The sequence below is a fragment of the Hordeum vulgare genome, chromosome 4H, assembly GCF_904849725.1.
Source record: "Hordeum vulgare subsp. vulgare chromosome 4H, MorexV3_pseudomolecules_assembly, whole genome shotgun sequence".
Lineage (NCBI taxonomy): Eukaryota > Viridiplantae > Streptophyta > Magnoliopsida > Poales > Poaceae > Hordeum > Hordeum vulgare.
The window spans coordinates 172,003,926-172,018,190 of NC_058521.1; positions in this window are offsets into that span (position 1 = coordinate 172,003,926).

Below are 14,265 nucleotides of genomic sequence, written 5' to 3' on the forward strand. Positions count from 1 at the left end.
AAGGTTGATGCAATCGCCGTCGGCACAGTGTCACTTCCGTTACCATCAGGATTAGTTATGAACTTAAATAATTGTTATTTAGTGCCTGCGTTAAGCATAACATTATATGTGGATCTTGTTTATTGCGAGACGGTTACTCATTTTAAATCAGAGAATAATGGTTGTTCTATTTTTATGAGTTATATCTTTTATGGTCATGCACCCAATGTGAGGCGTTTGTTCATATTGAATCTTGTTTGTGATGACACACATATACATAAAATTGAGACCAAAAGATGTACATGTTACAATGATAGCGCCACGTTTTTGTGGCAATGCCGCCTAGGTCATATTGGTGTAAAGCGCATGAAAAAACTCCATGCTTATGGGCTTTTGGAGTCACTTGATTTCGAATCACTTGACACGTGTGAACCATGCCTCATGGGCAAGATGACTAAGACGCCATTCTCCGGAACAATGGAGCGTGCAAGTGACTTGTTGGAGATCATACATACTGATGTGTGCGGTCCGATGAATGTGGAGGCGCGCAGCGGATCATTATTTTCTCACCTTCACTTATGATTTGAGTAGGTATGGATATATCTACTTGGTGAAGCACAAGCCTGAAATGTTTGAAAAGTTCAAGCAATTTCAGAGTGAAGTTGAAAATCATCGCAACAAGAAGATCTAGTTCCTACGATCTGATCGAGGGGGTGAATATCTGAGTTTCGAGATTGGTGCTCACTTAAGAAAATGTGGAATCATTTCACAGTTGACACCGCCTGGAACACCACAGCGTAATGGTGTGTCCGAACGTCGTAATCGTACTTTGTTAGATATGATGCGATCTATGATGTCTCTTACCGATTTGTCATTATCGTTTTGGGGTTATGCATTAGAGACAGCTGCATTCACTTTAAATAGGGCACCATCAAAATCCGTTGAGACGACACCATATGAGCTATGGCATGGCAAGAGGCCAAAGTTGTCGTTTCTTAAAGTTCGGGGATGTGATGCTTATGTCAAAAAGCTTCAGCCCGAAAAGCTGGAACCCAAAGCGGAAAAGTGCATCTTCATAGGTTACCCAAAAGAGACAGTTGGGTACACCTTCTATCTCAAATCCGAGGGCAAAGTGTTTATTGCTAAGAACGGAGCTTTTCTTGAGAAGGAGTTTCTCTCGAAAGAATTGAGTGGGAGGAAGATAGAACTTGATGAGGTTGTAGAACCTCCGCTCCCTCTAAATGGTGGCGCGGGGCAGGGGAAACCCCTGTCGAGGCAACACCAATTGACGAGGAAGCTAATGATGATGATCATGAAGCTACGGATCAAGTTACTGTCAAACCTCGCAGGTCGACAAGATCACGTACTCCTCCTGAGTGGTATGGTAATCCTGTCATATCTATCATGTTGTTACACAACAATGAGCTTGCGAATTATGAAGAAGCAATGGTGGTTCCGGATTCTGAAGAAGCAATGGTGGGCCCGGATTCCAACAAATGGCTGGAGGCCATGAAGTTCGAGAAAGGATCTATGTATGAAAACAAAGTGTGGACTTTGGAAGTATTACCTGAAGGTCGCAAGGCTATTTAGAACAAATGGATCTTTAAGAAGAAGACGTACGCGGACGGTAATGTGACCGTTTATAAAGCTTGACTTGTGGCAAAGGGTTTTTCACAAGTTCAGCGAGTTGACTACGATGAGACGATCTCACCCGTAGCGATGCTTAAGTTCGTCTGAATCATGTTAGCAATAGATGCATTTTTCGATTATGAAATTTGGCAGATGGATGTCAAAACGGCGTTCTCAACGGTTTTCTTAAGGAAGAGTTGTATATGATGCAACCCGAAGGTTTTGTCGATCCAAAGAATGCTAACAAAGTATGCAAGCTCCAGCGATCCATTTATGGACTCGTGCAAGCATCTTGGAGTTGGAATAAGCGCTTTGATGAGGTGATCAAAGCATTTGGGTTTATACAAGTTGTTGGAGAATCTTGTATTTACAAGAAAGTGAGTGGGAGCTCTGTAGCATTTCTAATATTATATATGGATGACATATTGCTGATTGGAAACAATGTGGAGTTTTTAGAGAGCGTAAAAGATTACTTGAACAAATGTTTTTCCATGAAAGACCTAGGAGAAGCTGCTTAAATATTAGGCATTAAGATCTATAGGGATAGATCAAGGCGCCTAATAGGACTTTCACAAAGCACATACCTTGATAAAGTTTTGAAGAAGTTCAAAATAGAGCAGTCCAAGAAGGGGTTCTTGCGAGTGTTACAAGGTATAAAGTTGAGTAAGACTCGGTGTCCAGTAACTCCGAAAGATAGAAAAAGATGAGTACCGTCCCCTACGCTCCAGCCATAGGGTCTATCATGTATGCAATGTTGCGCACAAGAACGGACGTCAGCCTGGCCATAAGTATGGCAGGAGGGTTTCAAAGTAATCCAGGAGTGGATCACTAGATGGTGGTCAAGAATATTCTGAAGTACCTGAAAAGGACTAAGGAAATGTTTATCGTTTATGGAGGTGACGAAGAGCTCATCGTAAAGGGTTACATTGATGCGAGCTTTGACACTAATCCGGATGACTCTAAGTTTCAAACCGGATACGTATTTATTCTTAATGGGGCTGCGGTAAGCTGGTGCCGTTCCAAGCAAAGCGTCTTAGCTAATTCTACATGTGAAGCGGAATACATGAATGCCTCGGAGGCAGCTAAGGAGGGTGTCTGTATGAGGCAGTTCATGACGGATCTTGGAGTTGTGCCGAGCGCACTAAATCCAATTACTCTGTTCTGTGACAACACTGGTGCCATTGCTTTAGCAAAGGAACCAAGGTTTCACAAGAAGACTAGACACATCAAACGATGCTTCAACCTCATCCGCGACTACGTTGAAGGAGAGGACGTAAATATTTGCAAAATGCACACGGATCTGAATGTTGCAGATCCGCTGACTAAACCTCTTCCACGAGCGAAGCATGATCAACAACAGAACTGTATGGGTGTTAGATTCATTCCAATGTAAATCACATAGCAATGTGAGACTAGATTATTGACTCTAGTGCAAGTGGGAGACTGTTGGAAATATGCCCTAGAGGCAATGATAAAATAGTTATTATTATATTTCCTGTTTCAAGATAATCGTTTATTATCCATACTATAATTGTATTGAATGAAAGCATAGATACACGTATGGATATATAGACAAAATAATGTCCCTAGTAAGCCTCTAGTTGACTAGCCAGTTGATCAAGGATGGTTAAGGTTTTCTGACCATATGCAAGTGTTGTCACTTGATGACTCGATCACATCATTGGGAGAATGATGTGATGGACAAGACCCAAATTATAAACGTAGCATTTGATCGTGTCATTTTGTTGCTATTGTCTTTTGTGTGTCAAGTATTCATTCCTATGACCATGAGATCATGTAATTCACTGACACCGGAGGAATACCTTGTGTGTGTCAAACGTCACAACGTTACTGGGTGACTATAAAGGTGCTCTACAGGTATCTCCGAAGGTGTCCGTTGAGTTAGCATGGATCAAGACTCGGATTTGTCACTGCGTGTGACGGAGAGGTATCTCGGGGCCCACTCGATAATACAACATCACATATAAGCCTAGCAAGCAATGTGCCTACGAGATCTTGTATTACAGAACGAGTAAAGAGACTTGCTGGTAACGAGATTGAAATAGGTATAGAGATACCGACGATCAAATCTCGGGCAAGTAACATACCGAAGGACAAAGGGAATGGTATACAGGATTATGTGAATCCTTGACACAGAGGTTCAACCGATAAGATCTTTGTAGAATATGTAGGATTCAATATGGACATCTAGGTCCCGCTATTTTATATTGACCGGGGAGTGTCTCAGGTCATGTCGGCATAATTCTCGAACCCGCATGGTCTGCACACTTAAGGTTCGATGATGTTTCGGTATAGTTGAGTTATAGGTGTTGGTGATTGAAGGTTGGTCGGAGTCCCGTATGAGATCATGGACGTCACGAGGGTTTCCGTAATTGTCCGGAAACGAAGATTGATATATAGGATGGTTTCATTTGGTCACCGGAAAGATTTCGGGCATTACCGGTAGTGTACCGGGAGTGACGAATGGGTTCCGGGTTTTCACTGGGAGGGCCCACCCACCTAGGAGTGAGCCCAATATTCCTAGGGTGGTGCACCAGCCCTTAGTGGGATGGTGAGGCCAGCCCAAGTGGGCTATGGCGCTAGAAGAGAAAACCAAAAGAAAAAAAAAGGCGGGAGGTGGGAAGGGAGAGGAGGACTCCTCCTTCCCCAAACTGAATTGGAGTTGGAGTCCTCCTCTCCACTTAGGTCGGTGCCCTAGGGGCTCCCTTGAGCCCCAAGGCTAGCCCCTCCCCTCCTCCTATATATACTAGAGGTTTTAGAAACAACTTTTCCATGTGCAACTCAAACCTATACCTCGTAGTTCTACCTCTAGATCGGATTTTTGCCGAGCTCGGGCGGAGCCCTGTAGGAATAGATCATCACCATCACCGGTGCACCGTCACGCTACCGGAGAACTCGTCTACTTCCCCGTCTCTCTTGTTGTATCAAGAAGGCGGAGATCGTCATCGAGCTGTACGTGTGCTGAACGCGGAAGTGTCGTCCGTTCGGCGCTAGATCGGGACGGGTCGTGGGATGGATCGTGGGCCGACGGTGATTTGAATCACGAAGCTGTACCACTACATCAACCGCGTTTCTTAACACTTCCCGCTGAGCGATCTACAAGTGTATGTGGATCCGATCTCCCTCTCATAGATGAACATCACCATGATAGGTCTTCGTGTGCGTAGGAAAAAAATTGTTTCCCATGCAACGTTCCCCAACAGTCACTCCATGTGACGGAGAGGTATCTCGGGGCCCACTAGGTAATACAATATCACAACAAGCCTTGCAAGTAATGTGACTAAGGAGCTGGTAACGGGATCTTGTATTACAAAACGAGTAAAGAGACTTGCCGATAATGAGATCGAATCTCGGGCAAGTAACATACCTAAGGACAAAGGGAACAATATACGGGATTAACTGAATCCTTGACATAGAGGTTCAACTGATAAAGATCTTCTAGAATATGTAGGAGACAATATGGGCATCCACATCCCGCAATTGGTTATTGACCGGAGAGTATCTCAGGTCATGTCTGCATAGTTCTCGAACACGCAGGGTCTGCACACTTTAGGTTCGGTGATGTTTTGATATAGTTGAGTTATAGATATTGGTGAATGAAGGTTGTTAGGAGTCCTGAATGAGATTCTGGATGCACGAGGAACTCCAGAATGGTCCGAAGGTAAAGATTGATATATAGGAAGTCCTGTTTTGGTCACCGAAAAAGTTTCGGGCTCATCGATAGTGTACCGGGAATGTCGGTAGGGTGCCGGGGACCACCGGGAGGGGTGTGACGACCCAAAGGTTTCATGGGCTATGAGAGGAGGTAGGGCAGCCCCTAGTGGGCTGGCCGAAGCCTCCCCTAAGGTCCCATGCGGCTGGAGTGGAGGAATAAGGCAAAAAGGCCAAAGGTGGAAAGAGTTTCCAAGTGGGAAGGAAGGAATCCTAATACTAATATGATTGGAGGAGGGCTCCTATGGTGCAAACCCTATGGTGCAGCCTCCTCCCTCCCTCCTCCTATATATAATAAAGGTATTGGGGGGTTTTGGACACACAAAATCAGCCACGGCTACCTCTCGCTCCCTCTAGATTTATTTCTCCTCTAGTCTAATTTGGCGGTGCTTAGGCGAAGCCCTGCTGGATTAGATCGACACCACCACCACCACGTCGCCGTGCTGGAGAACTCATCTACCTCTCCGGCCCTCTTGCTGGATCAAGAAGGCGGTGATCGTCATCGAGCTGTACGTGTGTTGAACGCGGAGGTGTCGTCCGTTCGGCACTAGATCGGGATGGATCATGATGGAATCGCGGGACGGATCGTGATGAGATCGCGGGACGGGCTGTGATTTGAATCGCAAAGATGTTCCACTACATCAACCATGTTATATATGCTTCTGCTTAGCGATCTACAAGGGAATGTAGATTCACTCTCCCCTCTCGTAGATGATCATCTACATGGATAGGTATTGCGTGTGCGTAGAAATTTTTTTGTTTCCCATGCAACGTTCCCCATCAGAAACAAACAGGAGAAAAGGAGTGGAAGTTCCATTGTGGCGGTACTACCACTCCAGTCAACGGTACTACTGCTACCGCTTAGCTCAGATAGAGAAGAAACAAAGCAGAAGTACTGCATAAGGTGGCACTTCCGCTACAAACTTCCGCTCAAATAAAGTTGCTAAGCAGAATCAAATTTTTGGGAAAGTTAAGCGGTAGTTGGGGCGGAAGTAAGGAGCGGCAGTACCACGCAAGCAGTACTACGACCCAACTCTAAGCGGTACTTCCTCTCACCAAACAATTGCTAAACATAACCGAAATTTTGAGAAAGTTACGCGGTAGGAGGGGCGGAAGTAGGGAGCGGCATAGCGCACAAGCGGTACTACCGCCCAACTCCGAGCGGTACTTCCGCTTACTAGACAGCAAGAAAATGGCTCCAAAGAGATGAGAAGGAAAGGTGGTGACGGATGTGTACGTGAATGATTCTCCAAACTTTTCCAACTACGGACCCCCTCTTGATAGTACGGACTATCCAATGACTCAGGTCGACCAACACTAAATCTTACGAAGCACTCCGTATTCTCATTTAACATCCGAAGGGAAGAATAACCGTCTCGTGCCACCTGATAACCTATGAAAGCTCAAAGCACACGATTAGTCCGCAAAGGTGTTTTCATCAACCATAAAACTACTTAGGGAATATTATGCTCTTACACAGTGGTGTGACCCAAACCGTCAAGATGTATTGGCAAAGAATTGAAGATTAATACTTCGAACTCATGGCCAAGTATCCCAATAGGACAGCACAGACCTTTCGGTCACTCCAAGGTCATTGGGACATGATCAAGCTGACTTGTAGACATTGAGCAGCTTGCTTGGAACAAGTTCGCGATACTCTTCCAAGTGGAATCATGGAATCCGACAATGTGAGTTCGTTTTCACGTCTCAAGTTCAGCACACCATTTGCATCATGTGAAATGGTTCCATCATTTGACTTTGTTTTAGTTGTGCAGGAAAAAATTGCCCAACGCCGGTACAAAGACATGGAAGCTTCCAAAGGCAAAAAAATTAAACTAGAGCATTGTTGGGAAATGCTCAAAGACTGCGACAAGTGGAAGTTGATTGACACAGAATCCCCACCGAAGAGAGGTTCACTTTTGAACATGGATGAAGATGAAGATAATGATGGCCCAAGAAACTTGAACAAGCCAGATGGTGACAAGAAAGCAAAGGAGCAGAACAAAAGGGAACACGAAGCATCGAGCTTGCGGGACAAGATATATGCCATGGTGCAATCAAATGAGTTGATGCTAGCGAAGTATTTAGAGGCAAAGATAGAGTCGGCCGAGAAGAATGCACGTGCCGCTGAGAAGAGCACGTGTCGCTGAGAACAAAACCATGATCAACTTTCTTGCCGAAGATAATAGGATCATGACTTTGAACCGCAATGACATGGACGATATCACCAAAGAATAGCATGATATAACAAGGAGAGAAATCTTAAAGAGGAGGATGCTTGCGCGTTACAATGGCGGCGATGTTTTCTCATCGGGAGTTGGAACCAGTATCATCGATGATTTCGGTGTCGGAGTTGGAACAAGTGTCGATGATGGATTCGGGGGAGTCTATGGATTCGGGGGGTGGCGGTGACCTCGACGGTGCGGAGTGAAGAGCGATCAGGATGCATGAAGTCATTTTGTGTTTGTCTTCTAAACTATGCTTTCATTTTGCACGTGAACTATGTTTTATTATTTAAATTCAAACTCATTTATCAGAATCGCTGTCAAATTCGCTTATTGGGAGGTTTTTTGGTTTGCTGGTCGACGCGGCGGCGCCCGAGCAGATCATGCATTGCCGACCCATAAAAAAAACATCTTCTGCTAATATCCTTTTTTACGGATCCGCTTTGCGGGGTCTGACTGGATCCGCGCCCGCGCTGGCCCGCAAAACCCTTTTTTCTCGAACTGTGAACGACTTTTACGAGTTGGCTTCATATGAGGTCTGCTAGAGATGCTCTTAGAAAGGTCTGCAGTTTAGTTGCTGTTATCTAGCAGGACTATATGTTGAGTATTTTGTTGTGTTTATTATCATAGCGTACACCACGATTCTCAAGCTGTGAGGACTCAAAGAAATGGTACTATTGTTGTATGTTGGATAGCCGTAACAGCATGGATCTGCCAGCAAATTTACTAAGTTTCGTTTGCATTTAATTTCTGTATATACCATTTTGCAGGAAAATTCGAATTTCATAATTTGAGAAAGAAGCATTGTTCACGACAGTAACGCTGACAAGAAAATTGTAGAATGACTAAAGATGGAGACTTGGAAGCGATGGGATCAAATGGTTTATCTTAAGAGAACAGTACTGTCTTTGTCTTGTCTATTGTATGGCAAAGTATGTTACCTGTGTATGTATATTTTTTTGAGAGTGGAGTTTTGGCTCATAGGTGTATATACACCTATTATGAAATACATATAAAACACATTTCAAATGTTAAAGAAATTCAAGAAAAATCTCGCGTGTACATCCGGACATCCTATGTTTGCACACAAAATTTTGATGAACAGGGATTTTTTGTGTGGCATGTATAAAAAGAGAAAATATGCCTCATCAATAGCAGTAATCAAGCATCAAAAATTGTTTTTTTACACAAGTCATAAAAAATGTCCTTTTCCATCGAACTTGGTGCACACACATATAATGCCCGGATTTATATGCGGGATTTTTTCTCGATTGTTTCAACATTTTGAAATGTGTATTTAGACAATGGGTGCATATACATCTATGAGCCAAACTGAATTTTCGTATTTTTGTTATCGATCTCTTTTGTAGTTGAGTATCTCAACCTGATGTAAAGAACTAAAGCATCTGGGTTGCCCATCTCGGGGTAGATAATTTCTTTTTATCTATAGTTATCGTCATGAGAGTTTCTCATCTTTTAAGAAATAGCCACCATGTTTGAGTTCCAACGATGTTTCTCATCTTTTGAGACGTAGGAACCATTTTTGAGTTTAAGGAAGACAATTATTTTTTTTTGGCTTGCACGATGTTGAATTCTTCCGCAAGAACCTCCGCAAGGCGTCAAGCGATGATGAAAATGTTTTTTGCTAGGTAAATGATCTGCATGAAATACAACCTCATTTCATCCGCAAAAAAAATACAACCTCATTTGTGTCTGAATTAACTCTTTTTGTGTGTATTTATGTCATATTATGTAACGCCCAAGATGCAATACTATCCTTATTTTGGTGTGAGGGCCTCGACAGGGATAGAAGCGCATCTCGTCGTTTCGCAAGAATGGATATCGTTACAAGTACATGTACTGAAGAGGTGAGTACATGAAATTGGCTTACACTCGTCGTAAGCTACAACAATGTCACATTAATACAACAACATATTCAATCATCATGTAGAAGAGCAGGGTCCAACTACGGACGAAAACAAACGATAAAAGAACGACGTCCATCCTTGCTATCCCAGGCTGCCGGCCTGGAACCCGTCCTAGATCGATGATGAAGAAGAAGAAGAAACTCCAAATAGAACAATCATTGCGCTCACGTCAAATTATCGCTTTACCTATACCTGCAACTGTTGTTGATAGAGGCAAAGTTGTCCCTGTCTTTTGATGAGATGGTGGTTATCGTTTTTGGTGGAGTAGACTTTGACGATCCAACTACGAACGTGTGAGGACGTCGCGCCTTATCAATCGCTAAACCAACTCCGAGAGGTTATTGACCACGCCGAAGCACGATAAACCTGACCACGAGGGCATGTTTCCTGCACGCAAACGAAGAACAAGCAAGAAACTAAGATTGCAATCGGGGTATTGTGAATATAAGAGGAAAGCTTTATTGATGAAGGTGGGGTTGTGTGACGCCTTTGTCTGGTCGTGGAACACAAACGAAGAACACGAAGTTCCAGCTTTGACGAACTTGTAATCTAAACAAAACACAAGTCTAAACGGTGCCCTAAGGGCTGTATATATGAGGGAATAGAGAGGGAATTTCGTGACCGTTGGACGAGTGGTCTGAAAACAGCACTAAACTCGATTTCCCCACTCATACGGACTCGAAAAACAGCCTATACTATGCTATTTCGAAATTACATGTGCCTGGCCCAAAAATAAGGTGGCGCAACACCTAGAATAGCCTATGGACGAAATTTATAAAGTGGCGTCTTGAATATTTCGTCCAAGCCTTCATACTCTCCTTACTTCTTGTCCATGATAGGTCCTTCATTCATAAGTACAAAAAAAGTATCTAGCTTAGGTAGTATCATATGTTCATGAACATTAGAAGTATTTCCAAGAACCGGAGTACGTGATAATTCAATTGGCATGCGCGAGCTCTAGTGATTGGTCCGGTATGTATAGCAGATGGGGTTGTGGGTGTAAGAATGGTGTTGATGTCTTCATCATCCTCCCCTTCTTGAACTCAAGTCATCCTCGACGGAAGCTCATCTTCCTCACCCAAATGTGGCTTCAAATCTGCAATGTTAAAAACGGGACTAACCCCAAAATCTGCAGGTAGCTCAATTCTATATGCATTATCATTTATTTCTCTAACACTTTGAAAGGACCATCAGTACGCAGCATTTGCTTTGACTTGCGCAAATTAGGAAACCTATCCTCACGCAAATGCAACCAATCAAGATCTCCAGGTGCAAAGACAACATGTTTCCTATCCTTATCTCCAGCAAGTTTATATTTAGCATTCATGCGCTCAATGTTTTCCTTCGTTAACTCATGCATCTTTGATATCAAATCAGCACGTTCTTTAGCATCAAAATTAACTTTCTTCGAAGATGGAAGAGGTAACAAATCAATAGGTGCACGAGGTAGGAAACCATACACAACTTCGAAAGGACACATCTTAGTAGTAGAATGCAGTGAACGATTATAAGCAAATTCAGTATGAGGCAAGCATTATTCCCACCTTTTTAGATTGTTCTTCAAAGATCTATTGACTACTTCAGTTTGGCCATCAGTTTGGGGGTGACGTGTAGTACCAAAAAGCAATTTTGTCCCCAACTTAGCCCATAAACATCGCCAAAAGTGGCAAAGAAATTTAGCATCACGATCTAAAATAATCGTATTTGGCACACCATGCAAGCGAATTATTTCACGAAAGAACAAATCAGGCACATTAGGAGCAGCGTGAATTTTATGACATGGTATAAAGTGTGCCATTTTTGAAAATTTGTCCACGACAACATATATGCTATCCCTCCCCTTCCTTGTTCAAGGTAAACCTAAAACAAAGTTCATAGATATATCCTCCCAAGGAACACTAGGTACAGGCAAAGGCATATATAAACCATGAGGATTGAGTCGTGACTTAGCTTTTTGACATGTCATGCAGCGAGCAACAAAACGCTCAACATCCCGTAGCATACTTGGCCAAAAGAAATGTGTAGCAAGTACGTCCTCCGTCTTCTTTACGCCAAAGTGTCCCATCAATCCTCCTCCATGCGCCTCCTGTAACAATAAAAGGCGAACGGAGATAGCTGGAATGCATAGATTGTTAGCACGAAACACAAATCCATCATTAATGATGAACTTGTTCCATGTTCTCCCTTCATTACAATTCTCCAACACATTTTTGAAATCAGCATCATGCACATATTGATCTTTGATGGTCTCCAAACCAAATACTTTAAAGTCAAGTTGTGAAAGCATAGTATAACGACGAGATAAAGCAGCAGCAATAACATTTTCTTTACCCTTTTTGTGTTTAATGACGTATGGGAAAGTCTCAATGAATTCAACCCATTTAGCATGTCTATGGATCAGTTTTGCTTGACTATTAATATGTTTCAAAGATCCATGATCAGAATGTATGACAAATTATTTGGGCCATAAATAATGTTGCCATGTTTCCAAAGTCCGAATAAGAGCATATAATTCCTTATCATAAGTAGAATAATTCAGACTAGGCCCACTTATTTTTTTCAGAAAAGTATGCAACAGGTTTACCATCTTGTAATAACACACCTCCTAATCCAATTCAACTAGCATCACATTCAAGCTCGAAAGTCTTATTAAAAATCAGGAAGTTGGAGTAAAGGAGCATGTGTTAACTTATCTTTCAAAACCGTGAAGGCTTCTTCCTGTGCGATACCCCAAGAATAAGGCACATCCTTCTTTGTAAGCTAATTGAGAGGTGCAGCAATGGTGCTGAAACCTCTCACAAAACGCTTATAAAACCAGGCGAGTCCAAGGAAAATCCTCACTTGTGTGACCATTTTGGGCTGCGGCCAAATCTCAGTAGCTTCAATCTTGGCTTTATCAACTTCAATTCCCTGTGGAGTAACAACATAGCCAAGAAAAGATACTCGATCTGTGCAAAAGGTGCACTTTCCAAGGTTACCAAACAAACATGCATCACATAGAGCAATAAAAATAGCACGCAAATGATCCAAGTGGTCCTCCAAAGATCTACTATAAATCAATATATCATCAAAGTAGACTACCACAAATCGTCCAATGATAGCACGTAAAACCTCATTCATTAATCTCATGAAAGTGCTAGGTGCATTAGTTAATCCAAAAGGCATAACTAACCACTCATATAATCCAAACTGAGTTTTAAATGTTGTTTTCCATTCATCTCCCAATTTCATGTGAATTTGATGATATCCACTACACAAATCAACTTTGGAGAAAATTGTAGAGCCACTTAATTCATCAAGCATATCATCTAGCCTAGGAATAGGGTGATGACAACGAATAGTAATATTATTAATGCCTCTACAGTCAACACACATACGCAATGACCATCCTTTTTTAGCACTAGAATAATAGGAACAACACAAGGACTAAGAGAATCGCGTATATAAGCTTTGTCGACCAGCTCCTGTACTTGACGCATAATCTCCTTCGTCTCCTCTGGATTGGTACGGTATGGTGCACGGTTGGGTAGCGATTGATGATGAGATGATGTATGTACTTCTCGCTCCTCGTTGGTTACCCCAAGTGGAAGGTTGAGATGTAGTCAGCAGCAAGTTTTCCCTTACACGGAGACTATAAGGTTTATCGAACCAGGAGGACTCCGAGGATCCACAAGTAGGTGTCCCCTACCCTGGAGCTAGCAGAAGACGTGGACCTGCACACACACACAAATAACTTTGCTCCCAATGAGTACAGAGAGGTTGTCGATCTCTCCGGTCTTGTAGTTTGCAAAGGATCAAAACACAAGAGGGAATAGTGATAGTGATTGCAACGGAAAAGTAAATGAAAGCAGTAAATGGTGGAGGTGTAAGCCATGTTGGTGATATGGACCGGAGTCACATGATGTTCACTAGTGATGTCTCTCTCCCAAAATACGATAAACAACTATGCTTGGGTAAACAAATTACAGTTGGGTAATTGAGAGAATAATGAATGCATCGCAATGCTAATTATGCTACTTGAAAGTTAGAGGCTCAATAGTAATGGGCAGTACGCCAAGACAAGTAGACCGTTTATTCATCAGCATCTACTTACTAATCATCCACCTTGAGATATCTATCCAAAACATCTCGCTAGTATTAAGTTGCGAGCCCCACCCAAAGTGTAAACTCAAAGCAACGGACAACAGCATTAACGAACTATGCGTAAGGTAAACTATCCTTGCAACCATGGTCACAAGCACTGTTGTTTTATCCCTGATGGCAAAAGCACATCCCCTAGTCTCATGTTTCTTTCACTCAAGCTAGACATCAGGGGGCATGAACCCACAATCATGCATAACGCTCCCTCTTGGAGTTGCAATCTACTACTCGGCCAAAGCAATAAAAAGCAATGGAGAACAAGCATGAATCACTAAAGAACATAATATAAAAGGATAATCAAATATATAACTCATAACAATCTGAACATAATCCCATAATCCATCGGATCCCAACAAACCGAGCATAGCAATAGCATGAAAATTACATAGGTGCCTTGATCATGTAGGGCAGCTCACAAGGACTAATCATGGAAGCACAAGATTGGAGAGGAGACATCACATAGCTACTGGTCATGGACTCATGGTCCAAGGAGGACTACTCACGGCACGTCCAGGAAGCGTCCATGGCGATGGAGAAGCTTCCGGAGGTCAATCCTCCCTCCAGCAGGGTGCCAGGAAGAGGTCTCTTGACGCTCCCGATCTCCGAAGCGCTGCGGCGGCGGAGCGATGGAG